At 41.3% G+C, this 24,782-nt stretch overlaps 2 long non-coding RNA genes across 6 annotated transcripts in view; one reads left to right on the top strand and one right to left on the bottom strand.

Annotated features, from left to right (window-relative positions):
• LOC310707695 overlaps positions 1-20,582 on the bottom strand; it is a 124,507-nt gene extending 103,925 nt beyond the window's left edge. For 2 of the 5 annotated variants that reach the window (XR_014526654.1, XR_014526655.1), the window contains exons 1-2: positions 18,602-19,876; positions 11,588-11,734 (exon numbers count right to left, since the gene is read on the bottom strand). This is a non-coding gene — a long non-coding RNA (uncharacterized lncRNA). Of the gene's footprint in view, positions 1-11,587; positions 11,735-18,601; positions 19,877-20,555 lie in introns of those variants that run through there. The other 3 variants (XR_014526653.1, XR_014526656.1, XR_014526657.1) reach the window with 3 other exon arrangements.
• The window catches only part of LOC310707710, a 32,807-nt gene continuing 26,957 nt past the window's right edge, over positions 18,933-24,782 (top strand). Inside the window, exons 1-2 of the long non-coding RNA XR_014526680.1 lie at positions 18,933-19,037; positions 21,178-21,259. This is a non-coding gene — a long non-coding RNA (uncharacterized lncRNA). The remainder of the gene's footprint in view (positions 19,038-21,177; positions 21,260-24,782) is intronic.

The following is a 24,782-nucleotide window of genomic DNA, read 5'->3' as shown; positions in this document are numbered from 1 at the left end:
AAAACAGGTGGCTGTATGAATAAGTGAGCTGGAAGGGCTAAGGGCTGGGGACGCAGCTCCAGATCTGATCTCCATAGCCCCAAAAATATCTCAATGAACCTGTGGTAAGATACTTTGACACAACTCACCAGCTCCCGGTTTGAGCCACTCCTCCACCATCCTTCTCTTCCAAGAGATAGGTGACTCATCATTTGTATATCTGGGTGTTCATAACACCAGTTCAAAATTACCAATACGCAGTGAAAAATACAACCTACATCAGCTCCATGACATTACACAATGGCCACGAGATTCTGCCATCAAGCATTTAATACAAAATGAATGAACTTTACAAGCAGATCTAAATAGATTTTAGGGAGGCAAGATCAAAGTCCTACCAAGATGTTATCAGAGGATTTCTGGAACATTACAAAAAAATAGTCCTAATAACAAGGTACTTGAGATAAACCCTGAAAGAGGTTTTTTTTTAAAAAAAAACAAAACACCAGATGATCTTCATGCTTCCAATTCTAACTCAGGAAGGTTTCCTCGTTTCGATGATCATTGTGATAAACAGGCAAATAGCTTTTCTTTTCCATCAGAGGATAAAATGATGGAATAGCCACGGAGCACTTATAATTTATTTCCTATTTCAGAGAGAAGCTGTACTTCTCAAGGGGATATGCACACCATTTTTCAAGCTTTGAGTCAATCTTCTAAAGAAGTTGTCTGTAGATCATGATCAGATTTGTCTAGGGAGTGTATCTATCATGGTGCAATGAAAATCATTCATTTTTCAGACCTGTCAGGCAGGGTAGACACCTGTCCTTTACAGTACGTTTCCGAGCACAATTCAAAGTGTTGGTGTTGACCTTTAAAGCCCTAAACGGCTTCGGCCCAGTATACCTGAAGGAGCGTCTCCACCCCCATCATTCTGCCCGGACGCTGAGGTCCAGCGCCGAGGGCCTTCTGGCGGTTCCCTCATTGCGAGAAGCGAAGCTACAGGGAACCAGGCAGAGGGCCTTTTCGGTGGTGGCGCCCGCCCTGTGGAATGCCCTCCCATCGGATGTCAAGGTGATGGACAACTACCTGACATTCAGAAAACATCTTAAGGCGGCCCTATTCAGGGAAGCTTTTAATGTATGATATTTTAGCGTTTTTTGGTTTCTGTGGAAGCCGCCCAGAGTGGCTGGGGAAACCCAGCCAGATGGGCGGGGTACAAATAATAAATTATTATTATTATTATTATTACAGAAATGGGAAAAGTGATAGAATCCATATAGCATATGGAAGGGATGAGACTCCATTACAACAACCTGTAAGTGTGAAAAGGGTTGGATCACAAAGGCAGAGAGGTCCAGAAAAAGAATTAGCTATGTGTGTGTCTCTGTATTTAACCTGTGCTAAAACTAGTTCTCAATCTAGTGTGCCAAAGGAAATGCAAATGGCAATAGAAACATATGGCATCTCTGCACCTTTGCTTGACTTGTACATTCCCTTGGGACAACATGATGGGATGTTCTGTGCAATGGAATATTCAATCTATATCCCATTGAAATCAAAGGCAAAACTTCCAGTGACTGAATGGATTAGGCTCACAGCCAAAGCCTTTTATCACAGATGTGTAAAGGAACTTGAAAAGGAATTCATCTAAAACGTATCTCTGTATGTGCTGCAATAAATAGGCAGCAGCTTGGCTAGCATGCATACTGAGTTCATATAACTGTAAATCCTTAATTAGTTAACTAAAACCAGTGGCAGGTTTTCAACCATAGCATAATTAGGCAAAATGTAGTGCAAATTGTGAAGGAGCTGTACACAATAATGAATAAATGTAGGCAAGGTGTGTGTGTGTGTGTGTGTGTGTGTGTGAGAGAGAGAGAGAGAGAGAGAGAGAGAGAGAGTGTAAAACACCATCAGATGAACAGTAGCTATAGCCAAGGCTCTCCCCCACCCCACCCCACCCCGTTGACAAAACTGCTTTGGTGTTACATGCTTCAGCTCTGGTTGGATACAACCAATGTTTTGTCTTTCCTGGGTCATGGTCATAAGCCTCTAGTCTGGAACGAGAAAAGTTGTACTAAAAGAGAAAAAGAATGACCAGTGTCAGAACTATTATTATCAAATGAAGCTGATTTAAAAGGCGGACTTCGAGACCTACCCAAAATACAGTCCATTTATACTATTTAAAATACACCACTTTCACTTTTATGTTTATTTATTCCAATGATTGTCAGAACCGCAGTATACCAAAGTCAGGCCACTGGTCCATCAGACTCAATACAGTGGTACCTCGGGTTACATATGCTTCAGGTTACAGACTCCGCTAACCCAGAAATAGTACCTCGGGTTAAGAACTTTGCTTCAAGATGAGAACAGAAATTGTGCTCTGGCGGCACAGCAGCAGCAGGAGGCCCCATTAGCTAAAGTGGTGCTTCAGGTTAAGAACAGTTTCAGGCTAAGAACAGACCTCCGGAACAAATTAAGTACTTAATCCAAGGTACCACTGTACTGCCTTAAACCAGGCATAGCCATCATGGCACCCTCAGATGTTGTGGACATCAGCTCCCATCATCCCTGACCAATGCTGGCTAGGAATGATGGGCGTTGGAGTCCAAAATGTTTAGAGGGCTCCACATTCAGACAAAGGTGCACAGAACTGAATATGGGGCCTTCTGCATGCATCTCTGTCACTCTTGCTCTGTTCTTTTTCATTTCTTAAAACTAAACAAAGTGAACAGTAGTGCATGCTACTATTTTGAATGCTCTACTCTACAGAACCTAAGAGTAACTTATAGTTCATCCAACCAATCAAATAAACCTGTCCATATACATGTTTTAAGCATTTCTCTCAGAAAAAGCCAGACAGTTATGTGTTTGAATACTTTCACTCGTACAGCTGGTTAGTAAATCTAATTGTCTGTACAAGTGACAACTCCAACACATGGGTGTGCTCATCAGAATCTTGCCCTTGCCTGTACTACTGTTGGGTAGTGTATCTGACAAGAGACAGACTGCCCAGAACACAGTCTGGATCTGAACAACAACCACTCCTACATTATAAACTCACCCTGGCTGATGTCTGCAGGATGGAGAAAGTGCAAATTAGTTTGACCTAAGATCTCATAATATTCATTTTTAATCACTGCTCTCAGAAGGCTGGCACATCAGTCATGACAAGTGTTCTTCCTGGACACATGTCTTCCCAGAAATTGTAGGCACAACTACCACCCCCTTCACATTCCCATCAGGCATTGAAGCAACTTCTGACAACTTAGGAACTCTCAGCCTTAGCAACTGAAACAGATGAGTTTAATAAAAGAGCCATGTTGCTTTCCAAAGGGAAGTGTAACTTTGTACGTCAACATCTTGGCACAAAAGAATTGTCTCTGATTGATGGGGATGTTAAGCCCAAACTTACCTTAGGGGAGAAAGAAGGGGGAGTGGGAGTAGAAGAGAAGCATTTGCTTTGAGCAGCTGGACCTGGTAAACAATATAAATTAGGACCTCTCTGGCTTTTGAGTTTGTAAATGGCGCTCAGTTATTTCCATCTGGCCCAATAACAGCACACATGATAATGTCAGCTTAGAGATGCATTCAGGAGATGTCACATGTTAATTTCCCGACACATTTTTGGGGAGTGTGAGAAAAATACATTCCTTTTACTTTGCTCAGCTTTCCAAAGCCATCGGTAGGGCCATGTGAACTCTACAGCTCTGTGCATAAATGAAGAAAATCATGTCAATTACAGTGGTACCTCGGGTTACATACACTTCAGGTTACAGACTCCGCTAACCCAGAAATATTACCTTGGGTTAAGAACTTTGCTTCAGGATGAGAACAGAAATTGTGTGGTGGCAGCGCAGCGGCAGCAGGAGGTCCCATTAGCTAAAGTGGTGCTTCAGGTTAAGAACAGTTTCAGGTTAAGAAAAGACCTCCAGAATGAATTAAGTTCTTAACCCAAGGTACCACTGTAGTTATATTGCTCTGATTACATAATTTAGCTTATTTCTTTGTGGTCTTGGTCAAGTGTTTTGGAAGAATGAAGTTGATGATGAATGGTGTAGAAATCTAATGGTGTAGAAATCTTAAGGCAGCCCTGTTCAGGGAAGTTTTTAATGTATGATATTTTAGTGGTTTTTTTTTGGTTTCTATGGAAGCCGCCCAGAGTGGCTGGGGAAACCCAGCCAGATGGGCGGGGTACAAATAATAAATTATTATTATTATTAAATCTAAGGCACAGGTGAGGAGCAACAGAAATTCCATTATTAATTATGTCAACTTCATAACAAGTCCACAAGTTCCACTGATTCCTCTGGGAACATTTCTAATCTGGGATTTTAATGATTTTTCACACCCCCTTTTTCAATGACTGGGGCAACCCAGTCAGATGGATGGGGTTTATGTATTATTATTATTATTATTATTATTATTATTATTATTATTATTATTTCTTCCTGAAATGGCTGTAGCCAACCAGCAAAAGAGAGACAAGGGAAAAAAGAAAGTGGGTAAATTCCAGCTGTTTGAATATCTGAATCTGCTGAGTGCATAGTGAGGTTTGGACATACCGTAATTCTTTACATTTGGATAAGTGAGTTTTCATTTAATGAGCGGGCAGAAAGCAGGACCCGTATGTTAAACATTGTTTTGACATTTCCGTTATATTGAAATGTGTGCAAGGTACGCAGGTTAATAAACTAGTTATATAACTTCTGTAAATTACATAAATTATGTTAAAGAGCAGACAGCAAGAGGAATAATGCAGTATTTGTCAGAAACCAAACTGCCGTAGAACAAAAATAGCACTGATTGCAGGTTGTAACAGTGATAGCTGCCTTCTTATATCACTAGAGCAGGCTTCTTTCTACAGATATGCCCTCCAATGCATAAACCTATGTGCAGAACCACAGACCCAGGAGCCAAGTGTGGTCCTCTGGGTCTCTCGACCTGACCCATAGGGCTCTCCTCTGCCCATGCCCATGCCTGTCCCCAAGCTCCAACCCTCAACTGTTGAATGGTTTCTTTAAATGTAAAGGTTCATCATTGTTCCACCCGATGTGTATGTCTTTAAGGGGCCAGAGCAAGGGCCAGAGCAAGATAACGAGACCCAGCTTTGCAGCTGTGAAACATAGCAGGTGCTGCTGAGTTGTATTGATTAAGCTGTGTCAGCAATTGGGTGTAGTATATAAGGAGCAGCACCTAGCTCTCCCATTACCCTGGGGGATGGGTTGGTGGTTGGGTCATGGTTGTTGATGTATTTAGTGTAAATGGAGTTTTTGTTTTTCTTATTAAAACCTACTTTAAGTACTTTTTGAGTCCCTTTTTAATGCATGGTCTCCCCAGCAAGCTCTCTGCAGCGCTACCAACATCAACATCTTGCTCTGTGCACTCGAGTGCTTCTGTTTGGAATGTGTCCTTGAACTGTGATAAGGTTTCCTACTTGCGTAGATGGTAGATGGTGGAGTGTAGATGCCTTTGACTAATAATAATAATAATAATAATAATAATATTTATATCCTGCCCTCCCCGGCCAAAGCCTGACTGAAATGTGGCCTACTGTTCAAGGGTAAGAGACAAATGCATTGCTTCACTTACTTTTTGCCTCTGGTCTTACCCACTTTCCCCTCTGATCCTGCCCACCACTGACACACAGTTCCCAGGAGATTACCAATAAGTGAATTCAGCCCTGTGGCTGGGAAAGGTACTCTGTCCTATGCATAGATGGTAGGGGATGGGGCCAGCATGGCAGCAAGAGCTGGGTTGGGGTCACTGGGTGCACCTCTCTGCCCTGCCGCTCATACAGTTCAGGGGAGGAATACTGAAGCAGAGCTATACTCTTCTCACCATTTGGTTCAACATTCTGGTTCTGTCTGAGAACAAAAATACTGAGGTATAGGAGTTTGTAAAATGCTTGGACAAGATAAATAGCTGCTGTGGATAGGGAGCTTGCTGTCACATATGGCTGGTAACGTTAATGCCTCTGGTGTTTTCTCATTGACTTTGACTTACAAAAAATTTAAAAGCTCTCTGCTGCTTTTATTAGTGGGCTGTGGTGGGTCTGCCTTTGTGACTGAGGAGGAAGTTGTGTGGCTGTGTGAACACTAGTTAAGTACACATGAGTGGCTAGGATGTGAATGATTTCGCTGTGGTTGTGCACCAAGCAGCTTCTCTGCTGTAAGCATTAGTGATGCAATTTCATAACGATCCATTCAGACAGTGTGCAAAAGCCTGAAAGAAACAGCTTGAGACAGATATTTCCCTCTGGGAAATGCCATCCGAGAATATGTTAATCTGACAAATACACAAAAGACTGTCCTCTGTTGCGAAGCATGAAGAATCCCTCTGTATTTTGGTATTTGATCCGTCTCCCTCTTGAAAACGGGGGGGGGGGGGGCGATGATTGTTACCCACTAATCATAACAGATCGTAGGGAAGTTGAGAGACATCAGGGCCGCCTCATGCTGCAAATTTGATGTTGTCTGCACCATCTTTGACAATGCACTTGAAATTAATCAGAGGAGAAATGTCTCATTGGATTACATTTAACCATGAACACTGATCAGTTGCATGCAATTTTAACTCCGCTGTTGCATGTCCAGGACACTTTATTTAAAAAAATAGACGATAACATATTACCCAATATGTAGGAGATGATTTGGCATTTTGTGAAGTCAAAGGAAACACAGCTGGATAATTGATGGCAGTATTGTAGAGCTGATATTTCCTATGGCATGTGCATACACATATAGGTATACATATAGATATAAAATATGGATAATGTGAACTGAGGGGCTAATGTGCAGAGCAACTGCCCCCGTGCACATTCATCCTAATGAAGAACGTACACATGCATTCTCCATGAGGAAAATGTGTACATTTCCCAGTCAATAAACAGACTCTCAATAAACAGACTCTCCCACAGGCCATGAAGAATGCACATAACTTGACATTTTGTATGCTCTCCAGACATCATGCATAATTTCCAACAAGTTTGAGGGAATAAGCCTATCTCAGCTGAATTTTACACATTCTCTGGACAATATGCCCACTCTCCAAGTAGCATACCCTTTGTTAATATCACTAGTTCAGAGGTGGGCAACCCATCCCTCTCCCTGCAATAGTGATTAAAATTCCCCTTTCACTCTAGTGGCCGCAGGCTCCTCCCGCTCACTACTCAACTGTTCCCTGCATTTATGCTACTGGTAGTTTGAACTGAGTGCATAACAACCAGCCATTATGTACATACTCCATGAGGCATAGTGAATGTGCACATGGCTGCTTGTTATGCACTCAACTTAAACTACTCCTAGCATAAACACTTTCCCCCTCTGACCTACCATGGAATCTCTGATGTAACCTGCTTGGATATTTTCATCGTACTTCATGCACTCCAGGGAAAGAGCCAAAAGCAGCTCCTTGCAGTACCACCAGCACTGCTATAAGCAATGTATGTGTCTCCATTACATGCCACAGGCACCTAGTAGATTGTTCCTGTGACATTACTGGTAATGAACAACACATAAACACGTGTATCAGAACAATTTAAAAGGCTCCTTTCTGAGTACATGGTGAATGATGTGAGTGTCAGTGGGCATTCATGTTAAACCTTTTAACGGGGTTAATGTTTCCATTTTGAATCTTCTTGTTTGTTTTGTTAAAAATTAGTGTTTGTTTCCCCTACCCATTATTCTTCACATCTGAAATTGACCAAGGATATTGCTACTATATACTTATGCATGCTGTATACTGAGGTTTTATTCACACTGCGGGTGGTGCTGTAGTGTAATCTAGTCTAATGAGCTGAGAGGGCTTCTGTGGAGAGTTTGCTTATCCTGCTCTTAGCCTGCCAACAAATCGTCGGCAGGAGTCTGTGGTGAATGCTTTCATGCACATAGCTGTAAAAAGCTGAGCTCAACTTTCTGCCTTATACAAGAAACACAGTGGAAGAGCATCTGTCTTGCATGTAGAAGGTCCCAGGTTCAACTCCCAGCATCTCCAGTAAGGGCTGAGAGTATCTCTTGTCTTACACCTGGAGAGCTGCTGCTAGCCAGTGTGGACAGTAGTGGGCTAGATAAACAAACGGCCTGATTGTACAAAGGCAGCTTCCTGCGGGATATCAAGTAAGCAACTAAGCATTTGCGAATGGGGATAGATGGTGGTTTGCTGACAAAGAAAGAAGCAAATAAAGGGGTCTCAACCCATAGCAGTAGACTTCCTTGCTGTGGACTGGCAGGGGAAAGTCTGTGGTTTGGCACTTATCCACACAGGCCAATGATTGAAAACCACTGGAACAGAGGCGTCTGGATATGTGAAGTTCATATCACTGTGGCTTGGATCTATTGTGGAATTAACATTCCAATCTGGACTGTGTTTGAACAGCTAGGATGGTTAAAATAGGTTTGGCACGTTAGGGGGATAAAGGAAGAAAGGATAGCAACAAAGACAAATTTATTTCAAAAAATGTTTCCAAGCTAATGATAATGTCTGAAATGATCTATCTTTCAAAAAGGCAGTACCAGAGTATGAAACTGCCTGCCATAGAATACTTTTAGATCTCTTCTTCCTTTGTTGTGCTAGAGGCAAAGTATTTGTGATTTGGTGAATTTTTGCCATGAAAGATACAAAATGAATTAGTTTCTTTTTGCATTGAAGTGCATGGACACATTCTTTGCTCCTAAGAAGAGCTCATGCCCTCCCCCTCTCTTTAAGCGTACACACACATACACACACACACACACACACACACACACACACAGACACACACACACACAGAGTTCCAAATGCTCCTATCCAATTAAAATCCTCTGCAGGTCTGTAAAGCTATTGACAACTTGTTCCATGTCACTAAACTTGGTTGGCTGCCCTGACTCCAGAAATAAAAATGCAGTGCTTCATAAATGATCTCAGCATTAATAAGAGCCAGGAGGGATGCCTTTTAGAGGTAACCAGGGTTTTTTTTACTAGGGATGTTTCATGCCATTGTTTTTCTTCTCTGCTAAATTGTCCTTTCTGCATCAGGCTTGAGAAGAGAGATCAATGCATGATGATGAAGAAGAAAAAGAAGAATCAATGTTATTATTTCTGATTTACGCTGCTGTATATTGCAGCAGAAATTGCCCACAGAAGAAATTGTAGATTTCTAAAGTAAAGGTGGTCAGAAATTGGTAGTTTTAATCTTATTTTACTAATTTGTGCATTAGCATTTTTACTCCCTGTGTAGAACCACAATCTTGGTTGAAAGTAATAGATGGTTTTTTAAAAAGTACTCATTAAAGTCAATGCCAGTCTTTTTGGTTGACCGCTCAGAAAGCACCTGCCATTTGACTAATGGCTTTAGTGCTGAAATGTGAAGGTCATATGCTGTACGAAGTCACTGGGAAATCTTGCTGGGGAGAGAGGGTAGGGAATTCCAAGGTGGGTTTTGAATATTAGATACACTTTCAAACCCCTAGCTAAATATTGCCTGCTATTGTTTGCAAAGGAACTCAGCTCATAAATAAATGGGGCTGCAACCTGAAGCCTCACCTTTCCAGCATAACTGCTCCATTTAAAAGTTCAGGACAGAACGAAGGGCATCCTTTCCAAACCATTTGCTTTGCTCCTTGCAAGGGGCACTGGATATCTTGGTTATAATTAATTCATTAGCGCATTCGCACTGGCCTCCTAACAAATCTGCAGAGAACTAGGAGGAAGTCAGTGGATAAATAAGGAGGCACTTGGGCAAACACTCAAAATTCAGTCATTTATTTTCCCCACTAGCAGCTTTTAGAGAGAGAAGGTTATGAAGGGTTTTCTGTGTGTGTGTGTGTGTGTGTTTTAAAGCCTAATCCGTTCAGTCAGCGGTGTCGAGAGTAAAAGCTTCTTCTTCAGCTTGGTGTCGATGCTTGGTTGAGTCTTAAAGCTTCATGGTTTTTTGACACTGCATTGAATCTGAAGCTTTGATGTCTGAGGCTGCTGCCTTCACAGAGTAAATCACATTTTAAAGTTTATCAGCACAGTGAGTACTGTCTTCTCTCCCGCATACACATATACAGCCTCACCTTCCCATTGCTTTTTCTTTTTGTGAGAGCACCCAGAGATATTTTCTTGGTATTAAATGTTTCTTCCGCTTACATCTTTTTCAGTGACAGGTTGGCACTTTCCTTCCCCAAAAGTGGGATGATTTTTCTATCCTGGGTTTGAGAGGGCACAAGGGGAGGTGGAAAAAAGGCAGGAGGGGGACAGAGAATGTCTGGATAAACCAGAGTGCTTTTGTTTCCACTTGGGCCTGTCACCCTACTGTTTCCCTCTGTCTATGGCAAGGGACACAGGGCTCCTGTGATTTGCGCATTATATCCTTGTGGGATTCAGCATTTGAATAGACACTGCTGGTGGTCACAGATGGCCACTTTCAGATCTTCACAGGGAAATGTAATGATCACCTGAATACCTCCTTGTCATGGCTTCCATGGAGTAGCTATCCTGTGTGGTCATGTTTCCTAAATGCCTTGTGTTTGTAGAGTCTCTCAGTGTGAACACTCCTGTGTTACGCATATCCAATCCTCTAACAGAAAAAGTTCTTATGTAGATGACAGCACCATTGCAATTCCAAACTCCTCATTATTTGGCATTACCGTCTTTCCTCTCTTCCATCCCTGATCACCAGCTCCTACTCCCTATTTACTCCCTTTTACCAGTCCCCATGGATGGTTAAATCTGTCCATTTTGGCTCCTCTCTATTTCTCATTTCTCCAGCCAATTTATAACATTTTCACATCAGTTTCCACTTTTAAAAAAGGTCCTAATTAAAATTCATCAGCATCTTAATGTGAATTTCTCTTAATATACAAATGTTTGCAAAGTGATTTCCTATAATATAATGCATTTTTATGTTATTTTCATGAGTATATGCATTTTTATGCACAATTTGGCCCAGTATAGGCATTGTTATACATATAACTTGGCTGGAGGACTGCATTGCACACTTCAGAAGAGTACGAAATATAGCTGGGTTTCCATTAACACATTGTTTCAGAAAGTGTGAATTAGAACATAAGATGTGAACACAGGGACATAAGAAGAGCCTGTTGGATGAGGCTCATCTTTTCCATCATCCTGTTCTCACAGTGGTCAACCAGATGCCTGTGGGAAGCCTTAGGTAGGTTTGCATTTAAATTTGAACTTAATCAAATTTCCCCACATTGGTAGCATCAACACTGTTTGGATGCTTCCATTTTTTTCAACTGGCATTATGATTTCTGTCTGGAAAACATTCCTGATTAGAGGAGCATTTCCCTCAATGATTGGGTCAAGAGAACAGGTGTCACTTTGTTTCATTGGTGTCCTTTGTCACAAATCCATTAAAAGTTTTTTGTTTTTTTAAAACAATCTTTCCCCTTTGGCCTTTGAATAAATGGAAACTTTCCACTCAAGCTATCATGTTCCCTTTCAGGGAGTATACATGAATTAGTCCCTCAGTGGCAGGAACTGTATGGTGTCATGTCTTTCCCCTCATTTCCTTTTTAACAGACTCGTTTTTTATCAGTCAGTCTTTACAGCTGTAGGATATTCAGTCAACCCCTGCCACCTGCCATAGTTACTTCCGTAAAGAATCTATTTCCCTTACCTTCAGCACCCTCTTGTTACAGCTTGGCATAGTGCATAGTACAAATTGGCAGGAGGAGGAACTCTTCCCCTCTTATTGCAGCATCCCCTCTCCAGATTTTGATATTCTAAGAGAGATTAGGGATGTCCCATCCCTGCAATATTTATTCTCCCCAGCTTTAAAAAAAATGGTTTTAAAAGGGCGACTCCTGTAAAGTTATTTTTATTTTTATTACACTATGTTCAGGGTTGTGTTGTTTTAAGGGTGAGGACTATTTTATAATGTCTTTGGCAGTTTTTCCAAGTTTAAAATTATGTGGTGTTTAAACACTGTTGCATGCTTAACTCATATATTTGCCATATGATGAGAAATGTTTTCTGAAAGGTATAATTAAAAATGTTAAATAAATAATTATGAGAACGTTTTGCTAATCATAGAGAACTCCTTTTAGCCACCCCCCAAAAAAGTTTCAGTTGTTTCATCTAAGGAACAGGAACCTTCAAATTTAGATCCTCTGTAATATCCACCATGTGAATGTCTCTAGAAGTATTCCTGAATGGCAGTGGCTCCATAGAGGCGGCATAATAACTGAAAGCTCTAGGCAGGAATGTTGCCCTCCAAATGTTGTTTGACTCCAGTTCCCAGCAGGACCAGCCAGAATTGCCAATTTCCAATGGGTCAGTATTGATGGTAGATGTAGTCCAACAATATCGGGGGCAAGGGCAAAAGTTCCTCACATCTGCTTTATGGAAATATTGCCACAGATTCCTAGTACTTCAGAGCTGTGCTAGCGTGGAGACTCTCCTCAGAGTTGGTATGATCTCTGCGGCAAACTGATCTCAAATATTAGACATTCTGTATCGAACCACTATCACAAGGAAAATGTGCCTCCAGATGGCAGCTATGAGATGGCATATTGAGGAAAAACACTAACCGTTCATATTCACGAGCAGAGAACTTCATTAGCAGGGACCATTTGTGGTGTGAAACTGATAACGGAATTGACAGGAACTGTTTTACTGGACAAGACCTATAATTAGGGTATTAGATTGTCTTGGTGTTTAAAAACTGTTTATCATGGGCTGGCAATGTACTTTGCTGACTTAAAACCTGACCTAACCTTCACAGATAGTGTTCTATACAACTCATGGAAGGAACTATCATCTTGCTCACTATTTTTTATGGGAGCAGTCATCATACATTCTGAAAAATGATGTGCATCCTCCAATAAATCATATTTTCCTTGATGACATATGTCACTTTAGAGTGACAAAGGAAAGGGGGCATTTGGAACAGATAAGGGAGACACAACATGGGGATAATGGATGGCTCCCTATCTCTTAATTTTTGGTGCTTAGCACACATTGACAATGATCTCTAATGTTCAGATAATGGCATGCATTTCTCTATTGGAATTAAGGCCTAATTTGCTGTGTCTGAAAAAGCTTAGCCTCAAAAGCTGGCATTCCAGGACTGTTAAATATAGAAAAGACAACAGCACCAGGTTGGCTTTGGAAACTGTCTTTTTGGAGCCAACATTATCGTTACATGGGATTAGTTCTCCAATGTGTCTCACTTTGCACTTATCCACATTGAATTTCATTCACGGTTTTGTTAAGTTGCTCCCTTCGTTTCAATTATCTTTATATAGCACTTTGCAGCCTGCTTTCAACTTACAAGCTTTGAATGACCCTGATCCACTGATCAGTTAAAGTCACCCTGCTCATCTGATTCAGTTCATTTAGCATATGGTTTTAGTTCATCTGGCTGCAATCTTTTCTGATCACTCTAATATTAGCTTTGCATCAATTCCTTGGAGAAAGAAAAAAACAAAAAACCCACTCCTTTTCATAACCTTAAAGCCACCAGAGGACTTGGACTACTGCATGCAGAGTTGCATGGACAGCTGCAACACTGAGGAGTTAAAGGTAAGCCATGTGAGGAGGACTTTTCATAGCCCCGACCCTGGGCCCTCCCATCAACATCAGCAGTGCAGTAAAAATGTTCCTATGAAGAATCAGATTTAGCGGGTGCACAGAGAGAGGAGGGGATAGAATATTCTGTTGCACTACATTCACCTTATAATTAATTATAATTAATTAAAACAGCAGAACTACATGTTTAAAATCAGGACAACCCACTTAGCAGAGAACAGGAGAATAAAACACGCCAGCGCTAAATATTTGAAACTGGTGCAAAGCTGAAATTTTTCACAAAGCTAAAACAATGTGAGGCGCAGCATAATAAAGATTAAAAAGGTCTGAGACCATAGAAGGTATTGGCCTGATATATAAGTTTTAAAGTAAGCAACAAGTGGGCCCTTCTGGGTGCAGCATTCCACAACTCAGGGACCACTATTGAAAAGGACCTTTCTCTATCATTCACCATATTTCATTTGGGTACTTGGAAGGAAGTGTCAGACAAGGATATCAAGGAACAGTAGGCAATGTGAGAACAGGGAATTCTTCTGATAGTGAAGTACAATGGTGTCGTGGTAAACTTTGAAGTATAGGAACTCATCATGACAGCCTCCATAGCTATACCCAAACAAGAGTCCAAAACTAAAGGCAAATATGTTGATCCATTATTATACTCAAACACATACACATCAAAGAGTAGCATTACATAATACAAGATCCAATTTATTAGAATCTGCATGACTGCAGTCCTAAAAATTGTTTCCCAGCTTGAAGTAAACATCATTGAAATCAATATCCTTTCTACTGATTGCATAGGTTCAGCTTGAGAAACCCACTGAGCTTCATCAAAAGATCTTCAACCAGCTGAAACGCAACCTTAAGCTTTCAGTCAGAAATGCAAAACACACAAATAGGTGTTGCAATTAAAATGCAGGCCTGAAGTAGGAGCCCAATAAAAGGAAAGGAAAGAAGCATCCAGCCTCTGACTTCTTCTATGTTAATTGGTCACATCCAAATTTGAATTCACTCATTCACTTGCTGGAGCAAAGAGGGTCTGTCAGTTACCATGGTTCTCAGGCAAATCACTTGTCATTGCTACTGCTCTGAAAAAAGGTCTCGGAGCTATATTCCTCTGCAACCTTCCCACTATAACTGAAGTCACAAACTGCAAAGGGCTTTAAAGGTCAAAACTAGCACTTCGAATTAGGTCTGGAGAAGGACTGGGTACCAGTGAAAAGGATAAGACAAAATGTTTGTAACACTTGATGCCCGTTAATATATTTGCAGATATTCTGAGGTATCATTTCCACCTCAGGAACAAGCAGTGAGGAGTTCTAATTGCACCAGCCTGTGGCAAGGTGGTTGACCTGCAAAATTTACATGCTATATTCAGCCTAAGTTGCAGCAAGTGCCTACCTAGTGTCTACATTTTGAGGTGAAATGTCTAAAGTTGATCAAACCTGCATTCAGTGTGCGACACCGGCACTGCTCGCTCACCCTGGGTTTACTTGCTTGACACATAACATAGGCTTACTTATTTCCACAGCCAGCAAACACTGAGGGAATAGAGAGAATGGGCCCTCATTATATTGGTTCAACGGAAGGGAAGTTGCTATTTCAGCAACACCAGCATTGGAGTTTTCATTTCACAGCAGCAGCACCCAAGTCCTGGTACTGCAGTGTCCTAGCATGGGAACACTTATCATTTACCACATGACCTCCAGCAGCAGGAACTAACTGATGACTGGGATATTATGCATCAGGTTGCTGTCCTTCCATTATTTCCACCACATAAAAGGCCATTAAGGGATACTGAAAAGTGCCACTACCACCCCATCCCACTTTTCATTTCTCTTCATTTAAAAATTGACCATTATGACTGCTTCCTATCGCCTATCATTTGATCAGTTGCAGATTTAGGGTTAGGGAATTTGCTTTTCAGACATAGTTCCATGCTTAGTGTAGTGCTTTAAAAAGCTTTTGATGATTCACCTTATTAATGGACCTGTTATTAATTGTTCTCTAAATCTTGGCGGTAAATTGTTTTATGTAAAGAAGGTTTAGAGATTTGGGTGGGGTGGGGCAGGTTTGACTGCCTTTACTTCTTTTGTTTATTTGTTTACTAAAATTATAGATTGTATTTTTAGCATTTTTTTGTTGTAAACTGTTCAGATAATATTTATGGCCAGCTATATAATAATAATAAGTAGTAGTAGCAGCAGTATATACAACTTTTATTGATGCTATGCTCCCTACTATTTCTCTGCCTAAGAAAGCAATCTTAGTGTAAATTTAGATGCTGAAGCCATGTGAACTGCAGTGTGGCAGCAACATCAAATTTTTATGTATACAGTGGAACCACGGGTTGCGGACATAATCCGTGACGGAGGCACGTCTGCAACCCACAGCGTTTGAATCCTCTGCGCAGGCGCAACTTGGCGCTTCTGCATAGGTGCGAGTGGCAAAACCCGGAAGTAACCAGCTCCGGTACTTTCAGGTTTTCCACGGTCTGCAACCTGAAAACATGTAACCTGAAGCGTCCATAACATGAGTATGACTGTATAGGAAAAAATAATCCATTTGTTGTAGCAGACAGATAGCTAGTAGCTATTGAATCAGTGCAGTAGAGAGAGAGAAGGCACTCCTCACTGCTACCGAGCATTTATAAAATTCAAGAAAATATTCCACAGAATCATCCATCAAGGAATCCAAGTCATGATCTCATAGAAGCTACATGGAGAAGTTTCAGATGACCAGTCAATAGACAAAACTGTTATGCTTAGAGAAAAATGACTGTTTAAGATCCTGAAAGATAAAAGCTAGGAAGAAATCTTAATACAAGCTATCTCAATGTGTGGCTGAGTCAGGCCAGAATGACCAGTAATAGGTTTTGGTAACCTAATCTCTCTCCCACCCCCACCCCCACCTCTGTTTTTTGCAGAAAAGCTCTTTGGTAATCTGAATCCTGCTTCATCAGACAGCTTCATTACTGTGGACAATCAACTTCTGTGTTATATTTACTATACAATTTTTGATTTATGGATTTTGTGGGGACACTGCATTTGCTGTTGAGTAATGGCTTCTTCCCCCCGTAATGCCCCATCCTCTTGCCTTAGGGGCCTTCTAAGGGGCCTACTGACAGAAGAATTCTGAGGGAGGTTCTGAACCTCTGAGTCTTGGTATAAAAGCAGAGTTGGGGATGTTGCTAGGTATCAACACGATCAGCTTTGGGGCTACTTAGGGATGTGAAAGTGTATGAAAAAGTAAATAAATAGCTAGACTATGACTATGTCAGTGCAGTTGGTCATCACTCCATATGCTCCACCACTCCACATTGACACCATGGCTGTCTTCAAGTAAGTTACTCCAGGATTTTGAAGTGGTCCCACTGATTTTGATGTAGATATTCAAAAATTACTTGTTTGGATCTTATTGATATATGTTGTAAAGCAGTCTGAGTTGTAATAGTGATGGAAGTGCTTATGCATTATGTGAATGCCATAACTGACCTGCTTCACATGTTTGGTGAGTCAACCAGATCGCTTATAAAAGCACCTCTGCAGCCAACAAGCATGTGGTCTGGTTGGAATCACATTGAAGCAATGTTCATAAAAACCAGACTACTGCATAGGATTTGGTTCAGTCCTAGCTCATATGGTGGATTCATATGGTCATCTGGGGCAAGCACCAATGGTTGCTGACAAGCTCCTAGCTGCTCAGGATCATATGGAGCCATCTTTTGGGGGGTGGGGGGTGGAATGAAACCTCCATGATGAGGACCTGTGTTCAGACCTAGTGTCCTGAGATACTTTACATTTGTGCAAGGTGATTGGTGGGGACAGTGAAAACATCCCAACATTTCCCTCTTCTGGTTGCTAGTGTACATAGCAATGTCTTCTTCCCCTACTCCTTTGAAGAGCTTATTGTTGGTAGCTCCATGTCTGTGTAATGACCTCCCTACAAAACAGCAGCTCACCCCAAGGATCCTTATTTTATAGGTTGATTATTTTATTGTTTCTGTTAATTTCATAGTATGCTTTTATATTCTCTTATTTTTGTCCACCACCCTGCAGCCTTTTGTGGTGAAGGACAATATACGAATAAACAAATAAAGCTTGATACCTTGTACCACTGAAAATAGATAATCTGACCTGCTATTTTCACAGTTTTAAGATATGGAACTCTGGAGTATATTTACTTCGCATTCTTCCTGGCCCAAAATATTTCCGCCTCTAGAATGTTTTGGATCCTTTGATGTCTCATGCAATAGAAGTGTTGCTAAATGGGGGAGGGGGGAAAAGGCCAGAGCCTAATGTACAGGCACAGGAAGAGCCTAATACATTTTCTGGCAATCAATGGTGGAGCTGAAAATTCAAGCATCTTTGTAGACTTAACTCTCACAATAAGGAATCAATTACAAACAATTTTGGACACTAGGCTAAGTGCTCTCAAGTTTTTATGGGGTTTTTTTTAATGGTAAACTAGTATTTTAGCCTTTTGCTCTGTTTAGCTTTTTAAAGTGTCTTTGTGGGCTGGTGTTTTCAATAATTGAAGCAATATCCAAATACTCAGAGGAGACCCATCAAAATCAATGGATTTATGTTACTAAGTCTATTGATTCAACAGGTCTACCTTGAATGCAGCTCATGTTAGATATAACCCTTGGGCTTTATGATAGGGGTGGGGAAGGTCTTGCCCACAAGTCAAATACAGCCCATAATCCTCACCAACTGTATGCCACACCCTGAAGTGATTTTGCCTGGTTGAAATGTTTCCTTGAACTTAGATAATGCTTCTTGCTTTAGGTGGATTGAAAGGTGGGGACGGGGGGCACAGAAACCTCTGGGTTTTTCATAGCTGGGATATAGCCTACCGTGCAACTGTAAGAGTTGCATTGGCTGAGGCACTCCCATCTGCCTCTGACCCCCATTCACCACTAGCATGCAACCCTGGGGTGGTGGGGTTCCCTACAGAGGAATGCAGCCCTTGTGCAGAAAAAGGTCCCCTACAACTGTTTTATGGCATGCCCCTCCCCGGTATCAGTACAGATTAAGGTTGGTCTATAAACATTTTTAATAACAAACAAACATACAAATGAATCTCTGCTGAGGTGTACTCACCATTCTGAAGCCTGAGGAGACTATGCTGCTGCATCTCCAGCTGTTGCCATTGACTATGGACAACAAAGTACATGACAGCTGAGTGGATATAAAGGTGAGCCATTTCCTCTTCCCCAGCAGAACACAGCTGAGACAGTCAGCAGTCTTTTCCCTCAGTTGTTTGGAAGCAAATTGGTAGTTGGCTGGAGGTGATCATCTGGCTGTGGGATACTGTGGCAGGATAATAAGGCAAATTCACTTCCTGAAAGGGATTATGGCTTGAAGGCAGTTGAAAGCTGGCTGGTGGGAGGTTTTGAATGTCCATATGTAGGTGCATGAAGATGATCTGTGAAAGGAAACTGGTGGATATTCATGAATAGATGAACCCATGCAAGGTGGCAGGCTGAAGTTAGCGGACGAAGTTGCTAAGCAGAAGCTGGTGGAGCAATCTGGGTAAGAGCTTATTTTCTCTGTGCTCTTTTCTCCTGTGGATGTGTGAAGCCAGTCCAGTGAGAAGCTTTCTTAAAACCACACATGAAAGCAATGCAGAGGACCACAGGGCCATAAGCGGGTGAGGCTTTGTGAAGACCCCTCCATTCTCCTGTGAAAGCAATGAAGAGCGCTGCAGGGCCTAAGTGCAAGCCACCTTATCTTTCTAAATAAATATCCCTGTCCCTCACAAATGTCCATTCCATCTTTTTCTTCAAAGACAGATAACCTACGGTCAAAAGCCTGAGTTTAGTATGGGCTATAAATATTTTTAATAATGATCAAATCATTGCTGAGGTGCCACCACAATTCTCAGGCCTAGCTGGCTAGAGAGGTTGTGCTGATGCCTCCTCAGCTGTTGCCGTTGGCTACAGCTGGCCTATGATGTCACAAAAAGGACATGAGGCTGAGGGGGAAATGGCAGTTACTAGTGGGAGGAGGGAGGGACCAGCACCAGGAGAAGCAGGCTGAGGGGAAGCTGTGGCAGCAGAGGCTTGGCTCCTTCCTTTCAGCTTGAGTTGCCAACTTTTTGTGCTCTGAGGGCTCTTGAACCCGTCATACCTGTAAAACAAATGAACACACTGCTTTTGTCACTGTGTGGTCCCCATCCCAAATAAACTTAGGATCCCCTACAGTTTGAGTAGATCTCTTTTAGTTGAAATATGTCTGCCGGGCCTAGTAAGGTGCTTGCCTCAGGATCAATCAATGTGATCATGTATTTTATTTAAAATCATTTATAAACTGCTTAATATTTTTTTAAAAAAACAGCACACAGCACACATTGTAAAAGCAATACAACTTAAACAAGAATACAGCACAAAATGGGTAAAACAGTAGTATAAATGCATGTTGAAAACCAATGAAAACAGGATTTCAGGGAATTCAAATAAAAACAAGGTCCTATTTTTTTACTTTATTTTTAATAAATGTTATTGAATACAAAAAATATCAAAAGAAATACAGAACAAATTTCATACATATACACATAAACATAATTATTTATACATCTATAAGGCAATATTCAGAAAGAAAGGGGGAGGGGAAAAAGAATAAACGAAGAAAGAAAAAAGGAGTAAAAGAATAAAGAAGAAAGAAAAATTTAAAATAGAAATTTAGAAAATAGAAAAGTGTTCGCCATAAACAACAGTTCTATCTTATGGATCAGGGAGAGCCTGGGCAAGAAGTCGTCTTTATAAGAAGACTCCTGGTGCAATGCTGGCACTCGACTTGTGAGCCATGATAAGCCACAAAGACCTGGGTTTGAATTTGACTTCTGCCCCCAAACTCAAGATATTGCTTTGGAGGAGGGGGAGTTGTTATGTCTTCAGTATCCCTCCTTTCTCCCTGCCCCACATATTTACAAATCTTTTCAGCTGCCAGTACTATGGTGAGGATTAAACCTGCAGCTTTGTGCCAGGAATGCAGGACTCCCCATCAGGCAGTTAGGCTACCTAGTTTAATATTACCTACATCTGGCCTTACCAACATGGTGCCTGCAGGTGCTATGGTGCCCACCATTTCCTGCCAAAGAGACAAGCTCCCCAGCTCCCCTCCACACTGCATTTCAGGATTCAAAGTCTACACTTGAGGAAGCAGCCCCTGGTCTCTTTCCTAGGGTTGCCAGACCCCCAGGGAAAATCTGAATTCTTCAAGTTTTCCTGTGACCATAGCCTCCCAAATAGCAGAGGGAAGGCCTTGGATCTCCAGGTGGGGAAGAGCACCTTTAAATTTTTATTACTATTAAGATCAAGACAGCATGCAGTTTGCAAGCTTCAGCACAGCAGCAGCTGGTTGCAAATAATTGCATAACCTCTCAGGGCAGGTGCCTTCCTCCTCCCATTTAACCTCTTGCCTCCAGGGTTCAGAGGTGAGAGGGATGGTACAAGAAGAGGAAAAAATGGACTGGGCAAAATAAGAGAAGGGTTATGAGCAGAGGCAGATTTAGGGGAGTTCAATCAGTTATGAGTGCACATATAAGCCTGGCATGAAGGGGGGGGCACAAAAGGTAACAAAGCATATGAAGAAGAGCAGCAGCAGGAACCAAACCTGTTGCCTCTTCTCCCTGCCGCAACTACTGGATGACTCCTTCTTCTTCTGGAGCCAGCTCTGAGGAGGCAAGGATAAAAATTGACCCAAGGCGACAGGCGTGCTGGGAGACTGAGTGGAGACTGGAGAGCCTGGAAAAGGTATTTTATTTATTTATCTTCATTTAGAGTGAAGTGGAGCCTAGAAAATCATTTCAGGGGTAAATGACTGATGTGGGAGTTGCCTTTGAGGCAGAAGAAAATAAAAGGCTGAATTGGGAAGTTCCCAATCCCAGTCCAGCAAGGTTTTTTCCCTTCCAGCACCAGGACTGTTTCAAATAAAATCTAGATTGAAAGGGGCCTTCTGCTAGCCCAGTGGTATTTTTGGCCCCTCCAACTGTGTCTTAAACACAGAACTCGGGGAATAAATTGTGTCTGTGTATGAAATAGAAGTTTTGAAAGGTGAAGAGTATCTTTGACATCTTTACTTAAGTGGACTGGAACACGCATCACATACTGTGCCTTAAACACAGGGCTTGGGAAATAAATTGTGATTTCAGAAAGAGGTTTAGAATGTTAATTTCCTTTGTGATAGTGACACCACGCCCCCCTGATCACTCCCCACTTCTTCCAGATTGATTTGTATGCCAGAAAGGTAGACCTGCACTGCAGGTGATCTCATGCGCTGTTATTAAAGTTACATCTTCCAATGTATATTCTTTATTTTATTCTGATCAAGCAAGAATGTAGTGGGGCACCTTAAAGAGTAGTCAATTCTATAATGATATAAGTATTGGTTAAGGGTGTGTGTGGGTAAATAGTGAAGTGAGAAGGAAATTAAATGTTTAAAGTACTAACTGGCAATTGCATTATTAACATCTGCTGTTCATAAGAGCTGTTCACAAACTTAAGTTTCAGGATTAATGTTTCATGCTTAATGATATCACCAGGGCCCACCTTGTGACATCACTAGGGTTACTCCTAAATATCAGATTTGGGCCTTGAAATTTCAGGGTCTTTGATCTCCTGACCTCGCAACCCTAGGCCTCAATCCTTTGTGAAATGGGGTAAGGCAAGGAGAACACACATACAGATCTTCTACAATTATCCCATTCAAACACAGCACTGTGATGAATGTTGCCCTCTCCCACTTGATTATTTAATATCAATTCATGGCTACATTATATTTTAATAGAAAGCTTTTATTACAGAGGGAGATGAATAAGCACACCTCTGAACTGCCCTACATGAACTCCTCTACATGGACAATTGGAGAACTTTTCTTTTGCAAGGAAGCATTGTTTGACTGTCGCTCTGATGCCTGTTTTGTTTTGTTTTGTTTTTTTGCTCCTTTATTCCTTTCCAACACCCTTTTACATTTATATGCTTATAGTATGGTGTGATCATTCTTTCATTTAGGGAAGTATCAACAGAAAATAGAGCATTTTGGAATGAAATAACAATAATTCATCCTCTCATTAATAAAAAAATTCCTTCCAGTAGCACCTTAAAGACCAACTAAGTTAGTTCTTGGTATGAGCTTTCGTGTGCATGCACACGAAAGCTCATACCAAGAACTAACTTAGTTGGTCTTTAAGGTGCTACTGGAAGGAATTTTTTTATTTTGACTATGGCAGACCAACACGGCTACCTATCTGTAACTCATCCTCTCATTGTTCATACTTAAACTAAATGAAATCCTATGGGGTTTTCCCCCCTTCTGCCCTCCGTAATCCCCACACAAGCACTGGAATTTAATTTTTTACCTTTAAGAAGGTGATTTAGACTGCTTGCTGCTAAAGATATTGAGGAGCAGGACCTAAGGCTGCATCTACACCACACATTGAAACCACACCCCCCGTACTCTTGGGAACTGTCATTTAAATACGCTTTAAATGTGTGGTATGAACTTAGCCTGTATTAGCTCCTCAGATATACTGTACATCTTCTACAAGTTTGATCCCCCTGAAAAAACCCTATGTTTTCCCCCTCTCCCACTTGATTATTTATTATCAATTCATGGCTATATTATCATCATGGAGAATGTGATTCTGTGAAGAACTGTATTTTACAAGACTAGTGAATAGGGGATTGATAACAAAGGCAGAACTGTATTTTACCTCAGTCTCTCTCCATAAATTATACTCTCTAATCTGCTAATTTGATGGACCCCCTTCACCCAAACAAATTCCTTGCTTCTGCCAAATGGCCAGTGTCCAGGCCATATTTACATAACATCCCCTCCCACGGTCAGCATATGTTGCAGATTATTGATTTATGGCATATTTCACTGTGCCTGTTCAAATGAAGCTTTGATTGCTATAGTTGGAATGAACATCAAAAGGTTTCCTTAAATGTTTTCCTCCTAAGTTTCCTGCAAAAAGGTGATATTTGCCTCATAATAAATATTTTTTAATGGATCTGTTTCTCTGGTTTCTTGTAACATCACCATCCTAGGGCATTTTGACCACAAACATTGAGCTTACAAATGTTCAACATATACACAGTTTAAATCATCAGAGCATTCAGCCTTCTGTTACTTTGGCATGGAGATAATCCACACATAAATCACGAGGGGACCAATTTCCTATGAAAAGATAGTGATTTCCCATGTAGTAAACACCCTCTGTCACTTATAAAAACCCCAGCAATGCCTGGCATTCTGTAGGGATGGGGCTTTGTGCAAAAGGTTTCTGTCCTCTGCTAGAGGTTTGACAGAAGGTGGCTGAGATATTTTGTGAAGAGGCTTTGCAGATTGTAAAATAGTCACTAGTTTTATAAGTGGGAGATTTAAATAAACACAGGGAGAGACTCAGGTCACTTTTCATTCTCAAGCCTGTTTCTGTTTTTTCTCTTCATGTGCACTTAAATTCATATTCACAGCTAAGGTCCTCCCAGGGGATTTTATATACCTCATTTTGTCCCTCATTTTGAAGAGTGCTCTGCTTAAGGGCAATTGTTTTCAATGCATTAGTGTACTTCAGCATGTTGTCAGATGGTGTTTTCAACATGTACATAATTACAGCTGGTCACTCAGGCATGGCCCATCAAGGCTCCATATCAGCTGGTTGTCAAGCTTAGATTGTCACTAGTAGTCAGAGTAACAACAGCCCTTCTCCATTATGGGGAAGTCAAAAAGCCAACTTTAGTGAATGTGGTGGAAATGGAAAACATCAGGAGCAGGCTTTACTAGGATAGTGTTGAAAATCTGGTGGTTCAATGATGAACAGGACAGAAGCTTACCAAAACTGAAATCCATTTGGTATCTAAGGATCAAAGTTCAAGAATCCTGATTCTGTCTTTTACAGCATTAGCTAGCCCTCCCAGTTTGGTGTAATCTGCAAATTTGATTGGCATCCCCTCAATTCCTTAATCCAAGTGGTTTATGAAGATGTTGGAATCTTCACATGCCCTTTCCCACTGGTGGATGGCACTAACATAGGAAAAACACTTCATAAAATAAAAAGGGAAGCTGTTGTAGCTATTGCAATGGTGTTATGGAGTCACTTTTCTTGCTTGGCCAGCCATTAACACAGGGGGTTAACTCAGGAAGCTCTGTTGTGTCCTAGGTTACCATATCATGTCTTATAACTTATATGGACATTGTAACCTTTGAGGGCCACTCAAGCACTGAATAACTTGCAAGCATAGATGCAACTGAAACTGGCCCAGAAAACAAACTAGA

This window comes from Podarcis liolepis (assembly GCF_965112155.1).
Source record: "Podarcis liolepis genome assembly, chromosome: 5".
Taxonomy (NCBI): domain Eukaryota; kingdom Metazoa; phylum Chordata; class Lepidosauria; order Squamata; family Lacertidae; genus Podarcis; species Podarcis liolepis.
This window is presented reverse-complemented; position numbering and strand designations above follow the sequence as displayed.